Source organism: Giraffa tippelskirchi, chromosome 12, assembly GCF_054371585.1.
Source record: "Giraffa tippelskirchi isolate mGirTip1 chromosome 12, T2T-mGirTip1v1.2.pri, whole genome shotgun sequence".
Lineage (NCBI taxonomy): Eukaryota > Metazoa > Chordata > Mammalia > Artiodactyla > Giraffidae > Giraffa > Giraffa tippelskirchi.
Window position 1 is genome coordinate 140,312,273 of NC_137286.1, and position 14,256 is coordinate 140,326,528.

Sequence of the window (14,256 nt, forward strand, 5' to 3'; positions counted from 1 at the left end):
TTTCCTTCCAAGGAGTAAGCGTCTTTTACTAGGTTGATCATAACTTTCCTTCCAAGGAGTAAGCGTCTTTTAATTTCATGGCTGCAGTCACCATCTGCAGTGATTTTGGAGCCCCCAAAATAAAGTTTGTCACTGTTTCCACTGTTCCCCCATCTATTTGCCATGAAGTGATGGGACCAGTTGCCATGATCTTAGTTTTCTGAGTGTGAGCTTTAAGATGACTTTTTCACTCCCCTCTTTCACTTCATCCAGAGGTTCTTTAGTTCTTTGCTTTCTGACATAAGGGTGGTGTCATCTGTATATCTGAGGTTATTGATATTTTTCCTAGCAATCTTGATTCCCGTTTATGCTTCATCCAGCCCAGCGTTTCTCATGATGTACTCTGCATATAAATTAAATAAGCAGGCTGACAATATACAGCCTTGACATATTCCCCGATTTGGAACCAGTCTGTTGTTCCATGTCCAGTTCTAACTGTTGTTTTCTGACCTGCATACAGATTTCTCAGGCAGGTCGGGTGGTCTGGTATTCCCCTCTCTTTCACAATTTTCCACAGTTTGTGGTGATCCACACAGCCAAAGTCTTTGGCATAGTCAATAAAGCAGAAATAGATGTTTTCCTGGAATTCTCTTGCCTTTTCTATGATCCAAGGGATGTTGGCAATTCAATCTCTGGTTCCTTTGCCTTATCTAAATCCACCTTGAACAACTGGAAGTTCACGGTTTACGTGCTGCTGAAGCCTGGCTTGGAGAATTTTGAGCAGTACTTTACTAGCATGTGAGGTGAGTGCAATTGTGCAGTAGTTTGAGCATTCTTTGGCATTGCCTTTCTTTGGGATTGGAATGAAAACTGACCTTTTCTAGTCCTGTGGCCACTGCTGAGTTTCCCAAATTGCTGGCATATTGGGTGCAGCACTTTCACAGCATCATGTTTTACAATTTGAAATAGCTCAACTGGAATTCCATCACCTCCACTAGCTTTGTTTGTAGTGATGCTTCCTAAGGCCCACTTGACTTCACATTCGAGGATGTCTGGCTCTAGGTGAGTGATCGTACCGTCGTGATTATCTGGGTCTTGAAGATCTTTTTTGTATAGTTCTTCTGTGTATTCTTGCCACCTCTTCTTAATATCTTCTGCTTCTGTTAGGTCCATACCATTTCTGTCCTTTATTGAGCCCACCTTTGCATGACATGTTCCCTTAGTGTCTCTAATTTTCTTGAAGCGATCTCTAGTCTTTCCCATTCTATTGTTTTCCTCTATTTCTTTTGCACTGTTTGCTGAGGAAGGCTTTCTTATCTCTCCTTGCTATTCTTTGGCACTCTGCATTCAAATTGGATTATCTTTCTTTTTCTCCTGTAAGGAGATCCAACCAGTCCATCCTAAAGGAAATCAGTCCTGAATATTCATTGGAAGGACTGATGCTGAAGCTGAAGCTCCAATACTTTAGCCACCTGATAGGAAGAGTGGACTCATCAGAGAAGACCCTGAGGCTAGGGAAGATTGAAGGCAGGAGGAGGAGGGGATGACAGAGGACAAGATGATTGGATGGCATCCCCAACTCAATGGATATGAGTTTGAGCAAGCTCCGGGAGATGATGAAGGACAGGGAGGCCTGACGTGCTGCAGTTCATGGGGTCTCAACGAGGCAGACATGACTGAGTGACTGAACACCACCACCATCTACCACTCTAATGCCAGAACATTTTCAGTACCCCCAAAAGAAACTCTGTATTCATTAATGTGGGTGTGTATACACGAGGACATGTGCTCAGTCACGTTCGAGTCTTTTTTAACCCCATGGACTGTAGCCCACCAGGCTCCTTTGTCCATGGAATTCTCCAGGCAAGAATGCTGGAGTGGGTTGTGATTTCCTCCCCAGCTATCCAATAATAGTGACTCCTTATATACCAGCCCCTTGGCAATCACCAGTTTGCTTTCAATGGATTTATCTATTCTGGATATTTCATATAAATTGAATCATGAAACATATGACCTTCTGTGTTCACTTAGAGTTATATTTTCAAAGTTCCTCTATATGTATTTTGGTACTTCATTCTTTTTATGACCAAATAATATTCCATCCTGTTCCTGAATACTGGGAGTGGGTAGCCGTTCCCTTCTTCAGGGGATCTTCCCAACCCAGGAATCAATCTGCGGTCTCCTGCATTGCAGGTGGATTCGTTACCAGCTAAGCTACCAGGGAAGCCCAAATAATATTCCATTGTGTGTGTATAGTACATTTTGTTTATTCATTTAGTCGAGGATGGACGTTTGGGTTGTTTCCATATACTGACTGTTGTAGATAGTGCTGCTCTGAATATGCATATCTATGCATGTTTGTGTATCTGTTTTCAACTATCTTGGTATATACCTAGTTGTAGAATTGCTGGTTTACGTGGTAATTCTATGGTTACCTTTTTGAGGAACTGCCAATCTGTTTTCCCCAGTGGCTGGATCATCTTACATTCCCACTGAGGTTTCCAATTTCTTCCCATCCTTGACAAAACTTGTTATTTTCTGGGTTTTTTGTTTTTTTTTTTAATATTATGGCCATCCTAGTATGTGTGAAATGATATCTCACTGTGGCAGATATTGGCAGAATGGATAAAAACACATCCAACTATATGCTGTCTCTAAGAAACTCACTTTAGATCTAGACACAGAGATAGATTGAAAGCAAAAGGATAGAAATAGATATCCCATGCAAATAGTAATCAAAAGAGATCTGGAGTGGCTATACTAAAATATAGTTTGTCTATCAGACAAAATAGACTTTAAGTCTAAAACTGTCAAAAGAGGTAAAAGACACTATGTATTGACTGTTATAAACATATATGCACCAAACAGCTGATACCGAAAATATATGAAGTAAATATTGACAGATTTGAAAAGAGAAATAGATAGTTGTACAATGATAGTTGGGGACTTCAGTAGTACAGTTTAAATAATGAGTAGAACATCCACAGAGAGGATCAATAAGGAAGTAAAGATCTTAACAGTTTAAACCAATGAAACTTTATAGATAAATATAGGACACTGTACCCAATGGTAGAAGTATACACATTTTTCCAAGTAATTCTCTGTTAATAGGAAGAGTGAATGATTGAGTTATAAAGAATTGAATTGTAAATTTTAAATGGAAAAGAGAAAATAGTGTCAAGCTAGAACAGTATCTCATAAAGTTTGTTCCTTTCCCTGTGGAATCCCAGGATTTAGTTTGATATGGAAACATTCTCTTGTCTCTTGTAATCAGTTACCTTGATGGGTTGCTCTTCTCTTAAAATAGTGTGGGATTTTCTCTGCATTAAGTAAATTCTTTCTTTGAAAATGATTGTTTTATGTTCATTTGCTTAGTATTTTATAGTAAAATTGACCATGGGTTAGTTTGTATTTGTAATACTTTGTATTTCTGGTGGCTTGCCTGATAGCCCAGCTGGTAAAGAATCAGCCTGCCGTGCAGAAGTCCCCGGTTCAATTCCTGGGTCAGGAAGATTTGCTGGAGAAGGGATAGGCTACCCTCTCGAGTATTCTTGGACTTCCCTGGTGGCTCAGACGGTAAAGAATCTGCCTGCAATGTGGGAGATTTCTAGTACTTAAAAACAGTGATCATCACATAAGTATGTATTCAGTGAATGGTTATGCAGTGAATGAATCCAAATAGGGATGTCTATATAAGTATGGAAATGAAATAAGTAGACACACATTTTAAAGTTTTTTTTTTTTCATAGTATTTCTAGATCATGATTGGACAATATTTTTTCTCATTCCCCGCCCGCCCCGCCTTCGTCTCCAAGTTTGTAATGGAGATATCTGGGAAGAGTAGCAATATTAAGTAAGCCAGTTTAAACTCTCAGCTAACAGGTAACTAAAAAGAGAAAAAATAGCTAGGATTATTTAAGTAAACTTAGTATGTGATAGTTAATGACTGTAGCATGTCAATCCATGTAGGCTGTCCTTGGATTCATTAGGTAGTAGTAATGGAAGTTTTAAGATTCAAACGTATGAGAGTCTTTTAATGAACCTTCTTGGCTTCACACTAACCTATGATGTTATATCTTACGTTCTCTGCAGGTTAGGCTCTCCCATAAATTTCTTCTTGATATTAGTCTTCCTATCACCTTGGCCCCTGTCTCTGATAAGTATGTAGGAACTATATTTATATTGTCTTTTCTCCTCTGCCCTGGCTATTTTTTCCTTTCCTTTGGCTAGTTTTCCTTTTGGCATGGTATAATGTTTAAAAAAGTTGCTCTTGTTTTTTTTAATATAGAACAAATTGTTCATGCTAACAAGGGATAGAAATACTTAGCTAAGCCCTCAAATCTTTTCTTTCTTTGTATCTTTTTCCCAATCTTAACATCCTGTTAATTCATTTTCCAATTTGGTCCTCAGTAGAAGAGATATTTAATATGCATTTATTTAATTAGGAGATTTACTAAGAAATGCCTAAGGAAAAATTATGTTGAAGACAATGGTATTAAACTATTCTCATTCTCATAAAGTATTAAAGAATGAGGTGTTTATTTTGCACTTTTCGTATTATTGAAGTCCTGTGGTCATTTGAGGTTACAATGATAGTCCGTGTTCTGTATCCCTTCTCTCTTTCCTTAGTCAGTTGCTGCTGCTGCTGCTGCTAAGTCGCTTCAGTCGTGTCCGACTCTGTGGGACTCCATAGACGGCAGCCCACCAGGCTCCGCCGTCCCTGGGATTCTCCAGGCAAGAACACTGGAGTGGGTTGCCGTTTCCTTCTCCAGTGCATGAAAGGGAAAAGTGAAAGTGAAGTCGCTCAGTCGTGTCTGACTCTTAGCGACCCCATGGACTGCAGCCTACCAGGCTCCTCCGTCCGTGGGGTTTTCCAGGCAAGAGTACTGGAGTGGGGTGCCACTGCCTTTGGGTCCTTACATTTTCTTTCGTTACTCCTATATACACACTTTGGGTTTAAGCATTATTTCACAAGTTCTCTCTCCGTATTTTACCATGTTATATTTGTTCTCAGTGTCTCTCTTGCTTTTTTATTGTTGTTTGTTCTTGCATACCTTTTCTTTTTTCTATCACTCTATTGCAAAAGACTCTACATAATGTTCAGACACTAATGTGAAGACATTAAGCCTTTAGTTGTTGTTTGGAATCTTTCTGTCAGCTCACTCTGCTCCAGTCTAGACACTGAACCATGCTTTATTTCTGATCCCTGAATCAGAGTTAGGGATCTAGTATTTTTTATTTGCCTGAGTAGAGGAAAGGTAGCCCAGATCAGTTTTTCCAAGAAAAAAAAAAAGCTAATTGCCTCTCTTTGCCATATTTAAACAAGTACTGTTATGTACTGGTTATAACACAGCTTGATTAAATCTTTATGTGTATACTACTGGTTCATTCTTATTTAAACTCAGTGTATTTGTGTGGATGTCCATGTGTTCTTTCATGTCTGCATAGCCGTCTTTGGAAAGGCAAAATGTCCTTTGCCCACTTTACACTTTTTCATTTTCCAGTGGTAAAAACTCAGTGATAATAAGGATCACCTCTAGGTACCTTTTTTAGAGATTTTGTTCATCTGCAGTAGTAGTAGAGATATGAATAATTCATAGTTGGACTGAAACACATGTATGTTTACATTCTAGTTACTGGATAATTATGGCCTCTAGAAAAATATAAATATGTATCACTTCAGTCTGAAGTATGCTATTCTGAAGATATACCAATACTAAATTGATAATGACTGAAGTAACTATAACTAACTTGTAATTAAAAGGCAACAACAAAAAAGTGGAAAATTATGACCAAATAGCAATATGGGAAACGCATTGATGATGGAATTTATTTTTCCAAATTGTTTGAATTTGAACTATCTCCATGTTTGTCTTCACAGGAGGAACTTTTCAGTGTAGCCAGGTGTTGCATGGCAGCCAAATTGCCTAGTAGAATTGAATTAGATTTCCTTGGAAAACTTGGTAATGTGGTGATTCTTATTTGAGTCTGTGCAACCATCATTCGTTATCAGAGCTGTAGTGTTAAACATTTTTATTGCCCCTGCCCTGTAACCTTAAACAGCAAAGATAGTAAGACTGTGGGATGCATTGGAGTTCTATTCTATGCCAGCCTCATCCAGGTATGAGGCTGATAGAGGTTCTACCACCTGCAGTGGCACGGATCATGGAGGCAGGAAGTAGAGGGGTCTCGATTTTGATCAGCAGTTCTCTGTAATTCAGCATTCACTATTATATTGCGTTGTGCGGTTTTGCAATTTGTATATCATTGTCATCATGTTCTAAATCTTGAATTCATCCCCTTTTCTCCATTTATCCTGTGGTTCCATTTGTTCAATCTAGTGTCATCTTTTGCCTAGATCACTGTAATAGCCTTCCAGATGGCTCCTCTGTCACAGACTGATACCTGTCTTAAAACAGACCCTGGGATTTTATTGGGGAATATTCTTGGGACCAATGCACATGAGGGAGTGAAAGAAATTGTGGACTGAAGGGGGATTTGAATTGAATTGAGACTCAGACTCACCAACGGCCTTAGCTCTTCCTACAGAGGGCTCTGCATATGGAAAAGTGAAAGTCGCTCAGTCGTGACTCTATGCGACCCCATGGACTTTACAGTCCATGGAATTCTGCAGGCCAAAATACTGGAGTGGATAGCCTTTCCCTTCTGCAGGGGATCTTCCCAACCCAGGGATCAAACCCAGGTCTCCTGCATTGTAAGCGGATTCTTTACCAACTGAGCTGTCAGAGGAGCCCAGTATTGGCTGGTCTTTTATATTAGATAGCTGTCTCAAATTGGGGCAATAAGATTGAACTGTTATACACCTATGTTAACTAAGCCTTGGGTGCAGGCTGCCCCTTGGAAGGAGTAATACTATCTGAGGACAAGTCAGCTTTAGGTTGACGATACTTCCAGCAGCTGGAAGAATGTCCTAAAGTGGTGAGATGGACAGAGCTGTTTCATAATTTTAGTATGTATTTTCCACAGTTGTTCATTTCTGAGTATTTTCAGAGTTCTGTTATGATTTTTGAATCAGGTTATTTAGGAATACATTAACAAACAGTTTCAACTTTTTGTTATATTTCTAAGTTAATTGCTTTCTGATCAGTGAATATCATCTTTCTTATTTAGAAACTTTCTCATTTGATGAGAATTGCTTTATGGCCAAGGAGTAAATCACTTTAAATACATCTTCCATGTGTGCCTGAACAGAGTGTGTATTTTCACATTCTTGTAGACCATGTTTTATAGATGACCAATAGGTCAAGTCTGCCTATTGGGATGTTCAGATCTTCTGATGTTTTTGGCTATTTGATCAGTTTTTGAGAGAGTGGGTTAGTGATGTTTTCTTGCTTGCCAGGAAGTTAATGGGTAATATAGCAGTGTAATGTGTCTTCTTGGGTAATTTTACTTTTTATCAAAATGTGTGGCTTTTTTTGAGTTTGCTTTCTAATTTCATTTTATCAGTATTGTTATGCCTAAACCAGGTTATTTTGGTGTTTTCCTGTGTTCTTTCTTTTTTTTTTTTTTTTTCAGTCAACCAGTAGTCTATTGATTGAGGTATCTCTCTTGTAAGTGTATATACTAATGTTTTTCTTTTTTCTATTCAAGACTGGCACTGTCTTTTAACCATAAATTTCAGTCAATGTACATTTATTTACTACTTTCTGATTTATTTATATTATCTTCTTTTTATTTTTGTTCCACTTCTTGGATTCTACTTTTTCTCCTTTCATGACTTCTTTTTGATAATGATTATCTTTAAAATTTCTCTTCTTTATTCCATTTTGCCCCCCCACCCCCCACACTCCTTTCCACTGTGATAGAAATTTTATGCTTATTTCTATTTCAGGTTTTACTATAGAAATTTCAGTTTGGAGATAGTTCTTCAGGTGTTCTTCAGTATCCTAAACTTTTTAAAATGTTCACTTATTTTAAAATTCAATCTACAGTTTATTCTCCTACCAAAGATTTCCTCTTATATGCTTTCTTGTATTTTATTTCCTTAATTCTTTACCCCACTAATTAGACATTGTTACGAGGCTATAAATAGCTAATATTGATGTACCTTTACTCAAATATTTATTTTCTTTGTTCATTGTTCCTTCTTCCATCCCTGACTTTACAGATGGGATTATTTCTGTTTTTCCTGGAATTTACCCCTTGGAAGTTTCTACAGGTAGTTAACTCAGTTTTTGTTTAGATGGGACTATTCACATTCCTTGTTAAAAGATGACCTTGATGTATATGCAAATCTAGGTTGATAGTAGTTTTCAGTTAGCATAGTGCTGTAATATTTGTACTATATTGTGCTCTGCAGCTATTGAAGAGAGAATTGTCAGTCTAATTTGTGTTACTACTTTGTAGGCAGTCTGTTCTTTTTGTCCAGCTCCTTCATAAACATCATTTTTATGAAGGAATGCTTTATGAAGAATAAAATCTTAACTATTTTAAGTGTATAGGTTAGAGAATTTTAGTACATGTCACTGCAATTAAGGTATAGATAATTTCTGTTCTTTTAAAAAGCATTGCTTCCTTCATTTTATGCGAAACGACGTTAATTGTCTTTCTAGTTTTAGTCATTCTAATGGATATGTAGTTATATTTCATTGTGATTTTGATTTGTATTTCCTTAACACTGTTGAGCATATTTTCACATGGTTAGTGACTATTCATTAATCTTTGCCAAACTAAAGGTCACTTAAATTTTCTCTTATTTATCTTCTAGACATTTTATTGTTTAGTATTATATAGTTAGGTCTACAATCCACTTTGGGTTAACTTTTGTGAAATGTGAAGGACTTTGTCTAGATTCACTTTTTGCCCATGGATTTCCAGTTGTTCTAGCAACATTTGTTGAAGAGATTGTTCTTTCTCTATTGAGTTGGTTTTGCTTTCTGGTCAAAGATCATTGACTGTGTTTGTGTGAGTTTATTTCCACGCTTTCCATTGATTGATTTGACTATTCTTTTACCAATATCTTGGTGATTTTATTACTGTAGCTTTATAGTAAGCCTTAAAGTTGGGTAATGTCAGTCTTTTGAATTTGTTGTCCTCTTTTAATACTTTGTTGGCCATTATAGGTCTCTTTTGTATATAAATGTTAAAATCAGTTTGTTGATATATGCAAAATAGCCTAATGGACTTTGCTTGGAATTGCTATGAATCTGTAGATCAATTTGGGGAGAATGGTATCTCAACAATATTGAGTTCATGCATGTGGAATTTTTCTCCCTTTATTTAGTTAGATCTTCCTTAATTTCATTCATCAGAATTTTGTAGTTTTCTGCATATAGATACTATACATATTTTGTAGATTTATGCCTAAGTGTTTTATTCTTTGGGGTATTGTTTTTAATTTCAAGTGTTTCCATTGCTGGTATGTGGCAATGCAATTTAACTTGTAATTACATTAATCTTAGAAGGTGTTTTTTGTTTGTTTGAGGTTTTTTTTTGGTGGTGGTAGTGGTGGTGGTTGATTCTTTGAGATTTTCTTCATAGATGATCTTATTCCCTGCTAATGACATTTCTTCCTTCTCAATTTGTTTACCTTTTTCTTGTCTTATTGCATAAGCTGGGACCTGTAGTAAGATGTTGAATAGGAAAGGTAAGAAAAGACATCCTTGCCTTGTTCCTGATCCTAGGAAGAGTTGGACATGACTGGAGTGACTTAGCATGCACAGTTCTTACATGTATGGCTTACTCATCAATGTAAACCCTTACCATTTTAGGTAGGAGAGAGAAGTGATCATATGTATATATTAAAGAATTTTGCTGACCTCTCTGTAGTTTGATGGGACCAACTGTACTAATAGGGTGCTCTGTTAGGAGATTTCTGGTTAGCACCACCAAATTAGGAATCGGACATTTCTCAAGAAATATATCACTTTTCCTTTCTTTTTACATTTCCTTCTCTATCAGTCATTATAGTCTATGAAATTTTTATTGAAGAAGCTATAGGTGAAAAACTACATAAACTTCTTTATTATATGACTCATGATATTTACATCATGAAGATGTCATTTCACCAACCTTTACAGTATCAGATTATGCCACTCTGTACAGGGGCAGGTTTTGCTTAAAGGGGGATAGATTATGTACTGTGTGTCTTGGGTAGCTCAACATAGTGTGTTGGTCAAGAAAAACAGTTAGGCTTGGGATTCATAACAGAGTGGGAAAGCACCAAGCCCTAGAGACTTCCTTCATCCACATCCTGTCTACACATTGTACTGACTCTACCTCTAATACAAGGCTCGACCTTTCTCTTTCTCTGTATCGACAGCTGAGTCCGGGTTACAGCTGTCTCTCTACTGGTGGTTTAGTCGCCAAGTTGTGTCTGACTCTTTTACGACCCTATGGACTGTAGTCCTCCAGGCTTCCCTGTCCATGGACCTCTCCAGGCAAGAATACTGAAGTGGGTTGCCATTTCCTTCTCCAGGGGCTTTTCCCGATGATCAGACCTGCAACTCTTGGGTCTCTTGAGTTGGCAGATGGATTCTTTACTGCTGAGCCACCAGTGAAGCCCAGTCAGTCATCCTTACTTAGAGTCACAGGCAGGCATCCAGTGAGAGGATGGTAAAGGTGAGGAAAAATTTGCCAAGAGCACTAGGACCTGAGGGGTGTTTTTTTTGTTGTTGTTGTTTTTAAAGCAATCTTATCATACCAGGAGATTCATCTCCTTTTATAAACTTTGGAGAATTTTGTTTTGTTATGATAAGGAAGGTTGTTCTGTTTCAAATGTATGTCAACTAAAGATTATAAATTTAAAGAAATGTGTTCTAGACAAAAGTTGAACAGAGTAATAAGTACTCTAATGGATTAAACAATGTGAGAGAACGTTAGTGGATATTTCATACCCAGGCTGGAAAAAGTGAGGGATTGCAAGCCATCAACTTGATCACTTCTGATTTTTCTGGGAATGCCAACTTTTGACTGAATGTTTTTTTTCCTTTTTCTTCCAGTTCCTGGCACCCCATAACTTACCCTAATTAGAGTCACAGACACAATAAGAAAGTGGGGATGACGGACTGAGCTTTTTGATATTATTTAATATCATCTGTGTGGAATATTCTTTTCCCTCCTTTTCAAGTGGCTAGTTCTCATTTCTCCATGGCATGGTAACAGCATAAAAATATATGCTGTCCGAAATCTAATGACTTACTTGGCATAAGACTTTGAGTAGAATACCTTACTATTATATTATTTTCAGTTATAGCTCAAAAATTACATTGAGTTCATGACTGTAATGTCACCAACTTCTACCAATTTCTTCCTGTCTCTCAGTTGTTTAATATTTGGCTTCTTAAATTCTTGTCAAGAAGTCTTCTCTTCTGGGTTATGTGTATTCACAAGTCTATTGCTGCATTGCCTCCTTTGGGGGCTGCTGCTGCTGCTAAGTTGCTTCAGTCGTGTCTGACTCTGTGTGACCCCATAAACGGCAGCCCACCAGGCTCTGCCGTCCCTGGTATTCTCCAGGCAAGAACACTGGAGTGGGTTGCCATTTCCTTCTCCAATGCATGAAAGTGAAAAGTGAAAGTGAGGTTGCTCAGTCATGTCTGACTCTTCACGACCCCATGGACTGCAGCCTACCAGGCTCCTCCGTCCATGGGATTTTCCAGGCGAGAGTACTGGAGCGGGTTGCCATTGCCTTCTCCGCCTTTGGGGGCACCATGTTGCAATTGTCTTATTATGTATTACCCCGTTGCCTAACAGTGTCTCACCTCTTCTGAACATAAAATAGGGGAGCTTCCCTGGTGGGTCAGTGGTTAAGAACTTGCCTGTCAATGCAGGAGGCATAAGAGATGTGGGTTTGATCCCTGGGTCAGGAAGATCCCCTGGAGGAGGGCATGGCAACTCACTCTAGTATTCTTGCCTGGATAATCCCATGGACAGAGGAGCCTGGGGAGCTACAGTCCATGAGGTCGCAAAGAGTCAGACACGACTGAAGCGACAGCTGCTGCTGCTGCTGCTAAGTCGCTTCAGTCGTGTCCGACTCTGTGTGACCCCATAGACGGCAGCCCACCAGGCTCCTCCGCCCCTGGGATTCTCCAGGCAAGAGTACTGGAGTGGGGTGCCATCGACAGCACTGAACATAAAATAATTTGTTGTTGACAAATGATTTTATGTGTCGTGTTTTGCCATCTAGTTCTTTGTTACCAAGGGAAATTTCCAAATCTTATTTCGAACCTCACAAATCCCTATATAGTCCAGGATCTATAGTAGATGACTAAGATGAGATTAATACTGGAATCAGAATAACTGCACATTTCCTAATCCTCAGCGGGAACTGGAAACAGTAGAGACATGGGGTGTGGATATCATTCTTCATGTGGTTTCCTGTTCACGTGGATAAATAGTTTTTGATGGTGAATTGATAGCATGTTTTTTGGGGGGATAATAAAGACCTTAAGTTGTTTTTAAAAAGGTATCTCAGGCCTGCTGGTTTCTAATTTTTAGATATTGTTTCTTCAGTGCTCAGAAACAAGCTAATTCTTCTTTACTGATTTCAATCTAGTTCCTTTATGTGATATTCATTGTGGGGCTGCAGTGCTAAGAGACAAATACTGTTCTTGTTACTCCCAAGCAGAATCTGTAGAATGCAGAAGGGTGTAGGATAATTTGCACCTAATTTATGTGTCCAGTTCTCTTTTCCTCTGCCATCCTGCAGATAAACTCTGTACTTCAGATTGTTTCAGTCCTTCCTTAAACCTGTCCTGTGCTTCCGCACCTCTGTTTCGTTTCTGTTCTTCCTGCCTAACGTGTTCATATCCTGCTTATCCTTCATAGTCTTATATAAATAGCCCTATCTGTTGTGTGCTGTGTGTTAAGTCGTTTCTGTCGTGTCTGACTTTTTGCGACCCCATAGACTCGAGCCTGCCAGGCTCCTCTGTCCGTGAGATTTCCCAGGCAAGAATACTGAACTGGGTTGCCATGTCCTCCTCCAGGAAATCTTCCCAACCCAGGGATCGAACCTGTGTCCCTTCTGTCTCCTGTGTTGGCGGGCAGGTTCTTTACCGCTAGCGCCACATGGGAAGCCTCCTGTCTGTCGGGTTGGCCAAAAAGTTTATTTGGGTTTCTCCATCATATCTTATGGAAAAACCTGAATGAACTTTTTGGCCAACCCAATATAATATGCTTTTCTTTATCCCTTTTCTCTTTGCTATGATTCCTTTCTGAATTCCCACTGATAGAACTATCTGGGGTACTGTGCCTCTTTCTTCCTAGATTAGAGGGAGGCTCCCTGTGTGAAAATAGCATATTCGTCTTACTTGTTCTTACTGCAGCTAGTGTTGCTTTTATAGTGCTGTCCCACATGAATCTATCTCACATAAGTGTAACCAGTATCTGAACTTTTAAAGCTGAATTAATTATGAAACACTTAGGAAGCAAGAGCCATTTTAACTAAGTCGCAGTTAAGAGTGGTGTTTTGTGGTTTAGGGGTCAAATGTCTGGGCACTTGGCCCTGTCTGCCCCTTTCTTCAAAGATCCCGCGGCTAGAGTGCAGTGCTGATAGAGGAGCACTGGGCAGGCGGAGTCCTTGAAGGGCTCCCTGACCTCTTCTTGCTTCACAAACGATCACAGACAAGTCGTCTCAGACATGAGTGTCTCCACCTTATTGTCAGAAACCCTCTAAACACAGAGACTTCACAGCTTTTCTTGATAAGTCATCATAGATGACTCATACTGTCAAAAATTTTACTTTATAACTACTCTAAGTACTCAATCCTGTTTAATCATAGCAGTTTTATTCTTTTCTCTTACAAAACTTTGGCTGGAAGCGTCCTCTGTTTCGGGCCTGACGTTGTATTTTCGTAATATTCCCACGTCCAGGCATTTCATCCCCTGGTGACTGAATGGTAGAGGTTGGTAGCTTCTTCACGATGGCAGCAAGCCCTGCCTCCTCAGCTCCAGTCATAATAGAACAGCCATGGCTAGATTTTTCCCAGAGCCGTCGTGTCGTTCTTGAAGATAAAAACTGCAGGGGTTCCCTATAATTTTGCAGATGAAAATACCTCAAGTACCTGTAAATCATTACTTTTGAAAACAAGGAATTTAATTTGTTATGCCTGCAAACAGCAGTTTGGGGGAATCAAAAGGAATGCATGTGTTTGTGTGTGTGTGTATGTGTTTCCTTAATGCCATATAAGTTGTTTCTTATATCTTTGGTTAATTAATACTCTATCTACTTCCATTTTTGGAATCCACTGTCAAATTATGTTTTCTTATTGGGGAAAATGTTGCATTTATTGATACACATAGTCTTTTTCTTTTAAAAAT

General features: G+C 38.8%; 1 protein-coding gene across 26 annotated transcripts in view; it reads left to right on the plus strand.

The window, feature by feature from the left end:
- Positions 1-14,256, plus strand: part of PCCA (propionyl-CoA carboxylase subunit alpha) — a 409,555-nt gene that overhangs the window by 174,310 nt on the left and 220,989 nt on the right. The gene's annotated exons all lie outside the window — the stretch shown is intronic.